Source organism: Miscanthus floridulus, chromosome 5 (assembly GCF_019320115.1).
Source record: "Miscanthus floridulus cultivar M001 chromosome 5, ASM1932011v1, whole genome shotgun sequence".
Classification (NCBI taxonomy): domain Eukaryota; kingdom Viridiplantae; phylum Streptophyta; class Magnoliopsida; order Poales; family Poaceae; genus Miscanthus; species Miscanthus floridulus.
This window is the reverse complement of record NC_089584.1, coordinates 135672631-135687274: the sequence shown is the minus strand read 5'-3', so window position 1 is coordinate 135687274 and position 14644 is coordinate 135672631.

Sequence of the window (14644 nt, the reverse complement as noted above, 5' to 3'; positions counted from 1 at the left end):
TACTTCGAGCGGACGCGCCAAGATGTGTCTGCGGAACGGGATGGACGATAAGCCATGGCTGACCGTTGACTAATTCGTTGTAACAGAAAATTACTTTTCGTTCGTAAAAAAAAAAAAATACGACTTTATAAGTCAAACCAACAGAGCGGGAAAGATACGGAAGGTTCGCCAACTGGTCACTGGATTTTTTTTCTTTGAACTGCAGAATTACAGTCATGTAATATCACCCGTCCTTAGTTCATTTCAATTTATCAGCCTGATTGAGCAGCCACGGTTAATGTAGGTTTGCTTGAATTTATCCGTCCGTCTTATTCGCCATAGTACTGTAGGTTCGCTTGAACTGGTTACTATAGGTTCACGTGAACTTATCAACTATGATACACTAGTATAGTGCCCGTGCTAACGCAACGGCGATATTTCAGAGATGCACATCAAAACAACCGGATGTTTCTCAAAACTTTGTGATATATCACCCTTAAGAGACTTAAAGGAGAGATCTCTGCATTACATTAGATAGAAAAATAAAGATACTCAAAACACAAGAAACAACAAAAAAAATGAGGGATTTTAAAACACAAAATTAAGACCCATCTGACGATGCCCACAAAGCACTTATCGAAGATGATATGCAATCATGCATTCATTGTTCAACAACAAATTTAAAAGAAGCCAAATGAAAGGTCATGAAAAATAAATGTAGAATAGAAACACCAGGACATACATAGATGACCAATTTCCAGAAGGTCACACTGCAAATCATGGACATAATAAATTTGTACCAAGTTATGCATGATTTGATCTCATCAGTGAAATTAATAACAGCACGAAGGCATTCTTAGCGACATCTATGAATTTTATTAGCTTTTCAAAATGTTGCACTACTGCACTAAAAGAACCTGTACTCTAATAGAGGAAAAAATGGAACCTAATTACATATCAGTAATTTATCTTCTTGCAGCAGCACCTTCCTCCTTCCGGTCTCCAATTGCATCATTGGCCTACAAACGCACAAGGAAATGAAATCGTTTAACATACAAAGCAAGAGCACACAAATTTGAAACAATTAATAGATCTTTGCATCATTTGGCGCAGCTAGCCTGAAATGGTAAACTCCTTAAGTTGAAGCAGGTCCATCAAGAACATAATTTGTATAACCTGAACAGGGTAGAAGACTAATTAAGTTCTGTAGAGCACCATGTTGATCTGTATACAGGATAAGTATCTAAGATATTTCGGTAAAATAACGTGCCTTTTTGCAAATCTCAGGTGTATTCTAGCTCCCCCTGCGAGACATGAAAGAATATCATGAGTCTTACATCTGGCATCTACCAAGTCAAGAGAGAAGAAATGTGGATTTGAGGAAAAAAAACTTGATTTCTTGCAAAACATCACGCGTCTCTAGTATCCCCAACAAGACATGACCAAATCATATGGGATTTGCATCCTACGACTACCAATCACCAAATCGAGCGAGAGCAGTATGACAATTAGGGGAAATCACTTCACGGAGGCCCGGGTGAGGCGGGCCACCTCGTGGCGGCGTCGATGTCCCCAGTGCGCACCCGATCGATGAGCGCCTGAAGCAGTCTTACAATCAGGCAACAGAAAAGACTCATCTGAATTGCTTGGTTCAATTGCTCCAAATCAAATCTGTAGCACCAGATTTTGATATATCCCGCAATGGCACCTTCGCGGGGCAAAGCCGTCTCCTGAATCTCCCATTCAAGCCTCGCCGAATATATTAAGCATGAAGCTGCTGGCTAGAAAAATTGGAAAAGAAGATAAAATATATCATTCCATTATTGTAGTATCTGCAGGTGATGAAAATTGAGAACTTTCTTGACACTCAATACAAAACTAATCTCTCAATTAAAACTTGAGGAAAACTAAGAGGATTTTGTTTCAGGATATGAAAAGGGAAACTATAAAGCCTGAGATATGCAGAGAGAAACGAACACAACCTTACACATACAGGGGGAATTTTGTGAAGTTAAAGTAGTAAGTAATGCAATACTTACTGACAGGTGAATTCATCCCTGTAAAGAATGTTTTTACGGCTAAGACTCTGCTTAACTCTTCTTCTCTTTACTACCTGCAGCAACTGTGGAACCTGAACAACATCAGAACAGCATAGTGAGAAGATGATGCCACTTCAACAATAACCCAATTGAGAGAAGCCAATATACATGTCACAAATGTACCCTGAAAACTATAGGGATGTAGAAGGATCCGCTACGAGAAGAGACAGTCTGATCATAGTACTCCAACACATCGGCCTGCATAGCTAAAATGATCATCACATTATATGTTGAAAAACACGAGCAACTGTAGAGTTTCATCAGCATAGGTCACAGCTGATGAACTCCTTAGAAAGTTGAAGCCTTTGGTTTGTTTGGTATCTGGTATGCTAACCTTCCCAATGAATTCCAGGTAGATGGCGTGCTTCCAACACACGACATTGACAGGACTGTATGCGGAGTACAGTTTTAGTTCAGCACACTTGACTTGAGGATCTATTGATGCAAAAGTAGATCTGCAAACACAAAGGGCTAATACCCGAGTCGATATCCAAAGCGTGCCAGTCGATTTGACCTGTTAATCGACAAGGATGAAGATACGAGCACTTTGGTCCTGACAACAGCGATACGCCCGGAAGCCACGGCCAAGAGGTACTCACGCGGAACTCGAGAATCGCCGAAGGTTGCACTAAAGCTATGCAACTCGCCGAATCAATGAGAACTCGTGAAAAGGGAAAATATGCAAATTGACGAAATTGCCGAAAAGTAAGTAGATGCAAAATAGGAGTAAAAATTGGTTTTTGATATTGATTCCTTTTTACATTGCCCCTCAATCTATATTTATACCCTGATCTAAAGAGGCATAGCCAAACACAACTAGGACACCAAGTCCAAATCTAAGGAAACACACGACTCTTACATGAATCACACTCTAACAAATATAGAAAAGGAAATCAACTCCAATCTATTTCCCTGTCCGCCTCGATTACAATGGAAATCTTACCGACCTCCATTCTATCGGCATACTTCCTGTTTCATCGGCAGTAGCCTTCAAACCTTCCTTCATCAGCATCGGCAATAACATCTCCAGCCTTATTAACAACGCCCGAGTCTAAATCAACCTCTCCATCAATCACCACCATTCATCGGCAATTATCTTTACAAGCTATTTTTCATCGGCTGTCAGTGTATATAGTAACTTTCTTCCTGCCGATTAGCTCACTCTGATCTTTGTGCAAAAAACGGTGTCAACACATGCCCCCCAATTTCGGAGTATAAAACCATTAATGCTCCGAAATTTACTCCAGATAACGTTTGCCTTCACCCAATTACCGTAACTCATCCTCCAAGCCAAAACCTAATCTGTTATCAAATCTAATCAAATCTAATCCTGATTCACGTACCTCAGTAAATATCGCACAATCGCCAACCACTCTTGCCTTGATTATGGTTAAGATACCGAAACAATAATCCATCGGCAAGATCCTAACATAATAATGCTGCCATTTTCAGAATTAAAATATCCTATACCGATATCTCTTCCAAGTCATGATTACTTGCCATCAACTCATCTGTACAATCCCCTGATTATCATGCGAACAGTTACCATATCCATCTGAACCACCTCGACCTACATACGCGCGGTATAGAGATAAGTCCAAAATACCCCTACTCCAAGCGGCTTATAAATAGATTCCTCCGGAACGCTCGTCTTCTACCCTCAGACTCCAATCTTTGACATTTTCTCTTTTCCGGCGACGACTCCGACGAACAACTGCGCGACCTCAACCAACAAGAACTCTTCTCCAGCGTTAATCTCAAGTCTCCGGCTCGTGCCCCCATCTTACTCAAGATAATGGCAATCAACTTCGACGTCCCTGTGGTTCGTTCCACTTCCGTTACCTTTTACCTCGATTCCCCTAGTTTTTGCAAGTTCATACAGTTGGTGATTTTTCTTTTCTTTTGTTCTCCGGATCCTTTAAACTTAGGAACTGCACAACAAATTAGTTATTCTAACCGATCAGCCGCATGTCCAATGCCTAGGACCAATGGGCAACCCAGATCCAACTGATCTGATTAATGTAGAGGTTAACAGAATCCCCTTTAGAGCCCAAAATTTCTCTCTAAATTTATGGAAAGACACATTCCGATCTTGGCCCAAAACCACCAAAGGGTGAAAAGATTGGTACTTGAGGGTTAATAGATCGATGCAAGTATACTGGGCAGAACGGAAGCTAGACCAATGCATTAGGCTATCTATTGCTGATATGTAGAAGAATGAGTCAATGATGATTGCAGCTGCTTACTTCTGGTCAAACACAACAAACACTTTTATGTTTGGACATGGCCCAGCTACTCCCACACTTGCCGATGTATACATGCTCACTGGTTTGGATATTTCAACTGCCGATGAAGGCTCTATCTATGGCAGAAAATATGAATATAGGGTGAATACCCGCAATATCGGCGGTTGGACAGGATACATCCAAGAATGCCAGAAGACTGGGACAGTTAATCAGAGGGAACATGCCACATTCTTGAATATGTGGTTAGAAAAATTTATCTTCTGTGGTCGATCAATAGGACCAACCAATGCTTTCCTCCCTGCTACTGAACTCCTGGCCAATGGTGTAAGATTCCCTCTTGGCCGATACCTTCTGAGCTCCACTTATCATCTTCTTCATCAAGTGTCTTAGAAACTTTTGCTTGGCGAATCCATCGGCAACTTAGGAGGCCCGTGGTGGTTCATCAACATATGGTTGAATACCCATATGCACAAACGGTTGCAATGGGACTTCTTTGCCCAACAATTCCCATGAGAAATTGCTGAAGACCATGTGCTTGGGGACGAGGAATCGGCAACACGCTCACCTCTCAATTTTGGTGAAGCCATGATTGTCCTCCCTGGAACAGAAGCCAATGAAGACTAGATCGGTAGATTCTTTCAAAGCTTCTACAATGGTCTTTCTCATGATCATAGGGCCTGGGTGCCTTATATTGACGAAGAAAATAGATTCCCCCTTCTTTTTAACTTTGCCGATGACACTCTGAATCAAGATAATGAGCTCATGATGGCTATCATTACTCCCAGGGCAATTCCAGTAAACACATTCGGTAGCGGGAAAAACACCAATATCACATATGAGTTTTACAACCCATCGGCAGTATCCCATCAATTGGCTTTTGGGCAACTGCCAATCAAACTTTGTTTTGCTGATGTGATCAAACCCAGAGAAACAATCACCTGCGGAACAGATTAGAGCAGGGTAGTGCAACTCTCCCCCGATGCTGATACTACAAATGTCGATATATTCGTCGGGATGCCAGTATCTTTCATCACCGAATCATATAAGCAATGGTGGCGAGAGTGGAGGGAACAACTGTTTGCAACATCTGCTCACACATATCGGCACATGATTGACCCTGAATACGCCATTCCCGATAACGCAGTAAGTTCCTTTTAGCTCCCTTCCGCTTTTTCCTTTCATATATCGGTAACTAACTTTCTCGTGATAGGTTAACAACCCAGCACCAACTATGAGCAAAAGTGGGAACCCCTTCGATCTTCGGCCTGTTTCCCCGATATCACCGATCGGCTACAACACCCCCACCTTAGCTGCTTTGACTCACCAGAAGATCCGTACCAAGACCATCACCTCTAAGTCCAAATTGGCTACAGCTAGGGCCACTCCATCGGCTGCTGCTACAACCTTGGTCAAGGCATTCAAGGTAACAACCTGGTTTATTTCTACTTATGTCGATCATAAACTGTATTAACATTAATCATCAGGGGGTAAGAGCCGCTGCTGGATCGTCATCGGCAATTCCTCCGATATCAAGCACCACTTCTTCTGACAAACCTTCAGATGTATCTCTTTGATTTCACATTTTATCTGTTAAATATCATACCTTACACTTGTTTTGTAGCAATAAATGGGTACATCGGGAAGCATACCAGATGTCCAAGCTTCACAACCAACAAGTGCCGATGCCCCCTAGCCAACCGTTGCTGATGCCCAAGCAAAGCGTAAAACTTTAACAGATGCCGAGGCACAGCCAAAACGATAGAAGTCCATGCCAATCTCCACATCTGCCCCAATGTCATCGGTCATCATACCTCAAGAGCCAACCACCGATGAAGTCACAGAGGATATCCCATCGACAAGCTCAGCCGATCCTCCACACGGCATACTCCAGGCTGCTTCCTCCAGTCAAGCACAGGAAATTGCCTTGAAACAGGTAAACCGATTGACCTAGTTAATTTATAATACTCATACTTATCCTTAACTGACCTACTTTTCTTTTCCTCAGGAACAAGACTCCCCAAACAGCCTATTCTCCTTTACCATTGACGTTTCTGATGATGATGGAGAGAAAACAAGTTCTTCCCTTGCACTGGGAACAATATCGGCAGAAACTAAGTCCAAGTTGGAAGCTCTCCTAAACTTGTTACAGCAGGATACCGCCCAACTGGTAGATGACTCGGACCCCGCAAAGGCAATTTTCAAAACAATCCGTGGTTAGGTCCCTGCCGATGTTGAAGAAGTACTCTTCCCAGCAGCTCATTTAGAAAGCCGCCAACTGCAATATCAACGGGCTGCTCAATGCATTGCCGATAGAGCAGCTCAGGCTCAACTCAAGGAAGAGATGCTACAACTGAAACAAATTGCCGATGAGAAGCACAAGGGCATCGGCATCTTGCAGACTTCGGGTGCTGAACTCAAGCAGAAAATCTTAGATTTATCGGCAAAGAAGATGGCTCTATTGGCTGAATTGAAAGAAGTCGAGGCAGCCTTAACTCATGCTCAACAAGAAGAAAGCCAGCTACCCAATGCCATCAAGGCCCTTCAGCAAGAAAGAGACACCCAGGCTCGCAAAGCCTTGGCCATGAAGAAAAAACTCAAGCCTATGGAAGGTGCTACCGATGAAGACATCAAAGAAATAAAGGAAGCCGACCAGATTCGCCTGCGTGCGATATTGGCTATCCAATCCTTGTTAAACTTGTAAATCTTGTCTATTGCATCGGCACTTTACGAGACATTGACATCCTTGTATAATTCTAGCTGATAGGACTGTTATCGGCACTTATACTTTTATGCATCCATCCAGATACTAGGGTAATATTTCTTTAAATATTTTCCATTTAACGCTCTGGGAAACACGACCCCTTCGAGGGTTTCTAGAATATATGCGTTACTAGGAACAGACTGATTTATCTGATATGGACCTTCCCAATTAGGAGACCACTTTCCGAACTTTGAACTTTTAGTCCCAATCGGTAAAATCAATTTCCAGACTAGATCTCTATCGGCAAACTCCTTTACCTTCACCTTCTTGTCATACCATTTGGCTACTCTCTTCTTATTTTCTTCGATGCTAACTAGAGCCCTTAACCGATGACCCGTCATATCTTCCAACTCATCCTTCATAAGAGTATCATAATCATCGGCTGTCAGCTGATCTTAAGAACGTATTCGCCTAGAGCCAGTTTTAATTTCCCAAGGTAATACTGCGTCGTGTCCATATACTAACTGATAAGGCGTCACTTTGGTTGCACCATGATATGACATCCGATATAACCACAAGGCTTCATTTAATATTGTATGCCACCTCTTAGGATTTTCTTCAATTTTGCGCTTAATGAGTTTGATGATCCATTTGTTAGAAGCCTCAGCCTGACCATTAGCTTGAGCATAATATGGAGAAGAATTTAAAATTTTAATTCCCATACCTACAACAAACTCATCAAATTCTCCTGATGTAAACATAGTACCCTGATCGGTAGTGATAGTCTGAGGAATACCAAATCGGTAAACAATATGCTCTTTCACAAAATTGATCATATTAGCCGATGTCACCTTTTTTAAAGGAATTGCCTCAACCCATTTTGTGAAATAATCGGTAGCAACCAGAATAAATTTATGTCCTTTGCTCGATGGCGGATAAATCTGACCAATGAGATCGATAGCCCATCCCCGGAACAGCCAAGGTTTGATTATAGGGTTCATAGCCGATGCAGGCGCTCTTTGAATATTACCAAACTTTTGACACCCCTGACATCCTTTAAAATATTTAAAACAATCTTCAAGAATAGTCGGCCAATAGTATCCATTCCTTCTGATCATCCACTTCATCTTGAAAGCCGATTGATGCACCCCACACACTCCTTCATGAATTTCACCCATCAAGCTTTTTGATTCATCACTGCTAACACACCTAAGTAAAACTCCATCTATAGTTTGATAATATAATTTATCATCGAGGAGCACATACTTGGTAGCTTGGAATCTTATACGTCTTTCAACCTTTTTATATGGATCCTTTAAATAATCAACAATCTCCTTCCTCCAGTCATCGGTATCAACTGCCGATGTTAGTACTTCCTGAATAGGCTGATACCCTGAAGCATGCTGAGCTAGTCGATTAGCCTCCTCATTATGCAGTCGAGAAATATGTTCAAGACGAAAATCTCTAAATCCTTTCAACAGTTGCAAACACCTTTTATAATACGAAATTAAAACTTCACTTCGGCATTCATAAATCCCAGTCAATTGATTTATAACTAGCATATAATTACCAAAGATTTTAATAGCATTGGCACGTATCTCCTTCAGCAATTCTAACCCTTTTATCAAGGCTTGGTATTCAGCCTGATTATTTGTCGACGTAGCAACAATCGGCAATGAAAACTCATACTTCCTTTCTTGAGGTGAAATCAACATAATGCCAATATCTGCTCCTTCGCCACATGTGGACCCATCGAAGAAAAGTGTCCAAGGAGCAACCTCCAGAGAGTCCACTGTGTTACAATGCTGAGTGACAAAATCAGCCATAACCTGCCCCTTAACTGCCTTAGTCGATTCGTAACGTAGTTCAAATTCTGATAATGCTAAAATCCACTTGCCGATTCTACCACTTAATATCGGCATTGACAGCATATACTTGACTACGTCGTCTTTGCATATGATCGTACATTCGGCAGATAACAAATAATGTCTTAATTTGACACAAGAAAAATATAAACACAGACATAATTTTTCAATGGCCGAATACCTGATCTCAGCATCCACTAATCTTCTGCTCAAATAATAAATAACACGCTCTTTTCCTTCAAATTCTTGAATAAGAGCTGAACCGATAACGGTATCATCAGTTGACAAATACAACCTGAAAGGTTTCCCGTGTTGAGGTGGAACTAGCACTGGAGGATTTGTCAAATATTTCTTAATCTCATCTAGGGCTAACTGCTGCTCAGCTCCCCATATAAATTCCTGATCGACCTTCAATTTAAGTAATGGACTGAAAGCTTTGATCCTTCCCGACAGATTAGATATGAATCTTCTAATGAAATTAATCTTACCGATCAAAGATTGCAATTCAGTTTTAGTGGCAGGAGCAACCACCTTGTTAATTGCATCAATAGACTTCCTACTGATTTCGATGCCCCGCTGATGCACCATAAAACCCAAAAATTGACCCGCCGATACACCAAATGCGCATTTATTAGGATTCATCTTCAATCCATGCTTCCTTGTGCACTCCAATATCTTTCGTAAATCGGCTAGATATTTTGTGATATCTCCAGACTTAATCACTACATCATCAATGTAGATCTCCACTAATGTGTTGATGTATTTATGAAAAATAAAGTTCATAGCTCTTTGATAAGTAGTGCCGGCATTTTTCAAACCAAACATCATGACTACCCACTCAAACAACCCTACATGACCTGGACATCTGAAAGCAGTCTTGGGAATATCTTCTTCAGCCATGAATATTTGATTGTAACCTGCATTACCATCCATGAAGCTGATAATTTGATGTCTGGCTGCAGCATCAATTAACAAATCAGCAATCGGCATTGGATAGCCATCCATCGGTGTGGCTTTGTTAAGATTCCTAAAATCAATACAAACACGAAGTTTTCTATTTTTCTTATAAACAGGAACCACATTAGAGATCCACTCTGCATATCGACACTGCCGAATAAACTTTGCCTCAATTAATTTAGTTATTTCGGCCTTAATGTCAGGAAGTATATTAGGGTTGCATCGGCGCACTGGCTGCTGATGTGGCCGAAATCTAGATTTGATAGGTAACCGATGTTCAACTATCGATCGGTCTAATCCAGGCATTTCAGTATAATCCCAAGCAAAACAATCTTTATACTCTTTTAACAAATCAGTCATTTGCTGCTTACACTTGGAATCTAACTTAGCACTAATAAAAGTAGATCTTGGCCTATCGCCATCACTAATATCTCCTTCTACTAAATCATCTGTCGATGTGAACCCTTGACCTAATTTTCCATCATCGACAAACCTATCCATTAAAACTCTCCTTCATAGCCGACTGCTTGGATCGGTGGAATTTCATAATCAGTAACTCTAAAAAACTCTTTTTCCCAAATTTCTCCTGATATGCACTTAGTTCGCTCATAAGTATCTGTTTCTACCGATGCAATGATATAAGAAGAATCACCAGGAACAAACTCAATCTTATCTCCAATCCACTGTACGAGGCATTGATGCATTGTAGAAGGAACATAACAATTAGCATGAATCAAATCCCTCCCTAGAAGCAGATTATATGCACCCTTGCCATTAATAACAAAGAACGTCGTTGGCAAGGTTTTACTGCCGATAGTCAATTCGACACATACCGCCCCTTTAGCCGGTGACACATTGCCTTCAAAATCCTTCAGCATCATATCGGTTTTGGCTAAATCTTGATCTCCCTTACCCAGTTTCCGATACATCACATAAGGCATAATATTAATCGCAGCCCCTCCATCGATAAGTATCTTAGATACAGGCTGCCCATCAACTCTACCTTTCACAAACAAAGCCTTAAGATGCTGTCTCTCATCATCAGTAGGTTTCTCAAAAACTGCCATCATTGGATCTAGTGTCAACTGAGCTACTTGATCAGAGAGAACAACTTCTTCATTATCAGATAGTGTCAAAAACTCCATCGGCAACATGAATACCATATTAACATCTGCTGATGGACCCTTATTTTTATGTTTTACCTGCCACTGCTGATGACCGAACCTCTCATTGGAAGAATTTTCCTCTCGGTATAAATTCTCCTGATGCTCACGTTGCATCCTTCTTTTTTGTGTCTTTGTCAGACCCTCCGGGCACCATCGAGAAAACTTGGTCTTCCAAACCGGCTGATAACAGGTCCAAGTTGATTCTACACGGCGTATATTAGGGTCCCTATAGAATATTTCTTCATCGAGAACTCTTGCGTTTGCCATCTCCTTAAGCTCCTCTTGATTCCTTGGAAAATATCTAGCACATTTACCAAGCCTTTCATGTACACTAAGTGTACCCCCCCAGCCGATCATGCACTGATGCTCTGCCTCTGATCGGCTCATTAATAAATAAACCCTGATCGCTAGGTTGAAACCTCCTTTCTGACCGATTGACCCCATAATGACCATTGCACTCAGGGCAATTTTCAACAGTTGGCAATTTAATACCTTCTTCCCAGCAATGGATGAAAAACGGGCACCTCTAATGATCTTTATGCCAATGCCATTCTTCCCGATGTCTCTCTTCTTGCTGTTGTCGATATCGGTCATTTCGCTGACGCCAACTCTCCTGCTGCCTTCGATGGGTAATCACAATGCTAGGTCGAGGAGGATTTTTGGAACTACTGCTTTCTCCCAGCAAACCCTTACTTTTTGCATCATTGGTAGTTATCCGATGTTGGGGATCCACTGATGCGTTTTTCTCAGCAGCCTCTGACGTCAATACCTTGGTCTTCCCTTTAGCCTCCAACATATTTGCTGGAAAAGGGTGTTGATCAATCTTCATCGGCTTCTGGGCCTTAGAAGTACCAAACTTAATTCTTCCAGATTCAATAGCTGATTGTAACTGTTGCCTGAACACCTTGCACTCATTTGTACTGTGTGAAGTTGCATTGTGCCATTTGCAGTACAAGATCTTCTTCAACTCTTTTGCCGATGGGATCACATGATTAGGTGACAGCTTAATTTGGCCCTCTTGAAGCAGAAGATCAAATATTTTGTCAGCCTTGGTGATATCAAAGGTAAACTTTTCTGGCTCTTTTTGACCAAAGGGACAAGATATCGACTTTTTATTCTTAACCCACTCAGCTAAGCCGATAACTGGTTCTTCATCAGAATCAGAATCTCCTACTTCTTCAACAAATGATACCTTTTTATTCCAATTCTTTTTAGGTTCAAAAACCCCAGTATCTTGATCAGAGATCCTTTGCACGAGATGACTGAGGCTTTCAAATTCCTAAGAAGCATATCTGTCTTTGAGATGTGGCAATAACCCTTGGAAAGCCAAATCGGCAAGCTGCTGATCATCCAGCACCAGGTTGTAGCACTTATTTTTTACATCTCGTAGCCTTTGCACAAAGCTTTCTACCGATTCATCATTACGCTGTCTCAATTTTACTAAATCGGTAAGCTTCTTTTCATGAATTCCAGCAAAGAAATACTTATGAAATTATTTTTCTAGATCAGCCCAGGTAATAATAGAATTTGGTGGTAACGAAATGAACCATGTAAATGCCGATCCAGACAAAGATGATGAAAATAATCGAACTCTTAATTCATCTCTGCTACCAGCCTCTCCACATTGAATAATGAAGCGATTGACGTGTTCCATTGTTGATGTATCATCTTGCCCAGAGAATTTAGTGAAATCTGGTACCTTGTACCGATTTGGGAGAGGAATTAAATCATATGCAGGGGGGTAAGAAGTTCGATAAGAATAAGTATTGACCTTGGGCTTTATCCCAAATTGATCCTTCATAATTTCTGCTATCTTATCGGCCCAAAAAGCACCAGCCTCCTGCTGACGAACTGGCTGAACTTCTATAGGAGGTACCTGCTGATATCCCTCCACATATCTTTATGGCCCACGATCTCCAGCAATCGGCATATTTGCCATTACTTGTGGTCCATTAACCTGCTGGAAAAGATTCATCGGCTGAGCTGCCGATGCTTGATTCTGGAAACCAGCTTGCATATGACCTTGTTGAACCCCTGCAACCTGCTGATTTTGCTGAACTGTATATTGAACAGGTAACTGTCCTAGCCAACCATTATTAGAACTCATCGGTACAAACTTACCGATGGCTGGTAATTTGCTGACATTGTTGGATAATTATAACCAGCTTAAGGCATGAACTAAACCCTAGTTTGACTCATAGCAGGGGCTTTCTGCTGCATCGGCAGTAAGCTTGCCGATGGACTTGAATTGGGTGTTTGAACCAAAGGTATCTGGAAACCTCCTAGAGTTGGTTGCACAGTAGTTGCTGTGGCATATTGAGGCATTTGAGCCATCAGCGAAACAGCCGATGGTATAGGAGCTTTTCCTACTGCGTCAAATACTTGAGGTAACCCAGGATTGAAAGCAGATGACTCCGGAGACATACCATATCCCTACCAATTAGCAAGAATCTGGCTATTCTGAGACACAGGGCCTGACATAGCTGATGCTGATAGATCTGTATTAAGCTGAACTCGTCCTCCTGGTAGTACTGGATCTGATCGTATCGGTGTAGATTGAATATTAGGTAAGCCTGCCGATACTGGAGGAGAAGTAACTTCTGTACCCACAACGGCCGAGGGAGCCGATGGAGTATTAACAGATACCGGCTCTGGTTGATGATAGGCAGGCCCAACATAATGCGGCGCCGTTTGTCCTTCTTTGAGAGTTCGAACCACAGATTATGAACAATATTGGACAACATATTAGAATAATTAATTAAAGCATGATTTACTACAGAATTAACCATCTCTTGAAGTTTACCAGGATTGGAGTCAAAGGTAACCTGCCGAGGCAATGGCAAATCTTGCTTCTGAATGACTTGTCCACTCTTGTTCAGGCTAAACGATTTCAGACAAAGCTGCCTGTATTCTTCTACAACTTTTTCCATAGCCTGCCTCTGCTCTTCCTTAAGATCTTCTTCTGATACCACGATAATGTTCTCTAAATTGATCTCGGAATTGAACATATTGATCGGATTGATTGGTCCCACTAGGCGTGCCAAAAGATGTGTTGATGCAAAAGTAGATCTGTAAACACAAAGGGCTAATACCCGAGTCGATATCCAAAGCGTGCCAGTCGATTTGACCTGTTAATCGACAAGGATGAAGATACGAGCACTTTGGTCCTGACAACAGCGATACGCCCGGAAGCCACGGCCAAGAGGTACTCACGTGGAACTCGAGAATCGCCGAAGGTCGCACTAAAGCTATGCAACTCGCTGAATCAATGAGAACTCGTGAAAAGGGAAAATATGCAAATTGACGAAATCGCCAAAAAGTAAGTAGATGCAAAATAGGAGTAAAAATTGGTTTTTGATATTGATTCATTTTTACATTGCCCCTCAATCTATATTTATACCCTGATCTAAAGAGGCATAGCCAAACACAACTAGGACACCAAGTCCAAATCTAAGGAAACACACGACTCTTACATGAATCACACTCTAACAAATATAGAAAAGGAAATCAACTCCAATCTATTTCCCTGTCCGCCTCGATTACAATGGAAATCTTACCGACCTCCTTTCCATCGGCATACTTCCTGTTTCATCGGCAGTAGCCTTCAAACCTTCCTTCATCGGCATCGGCA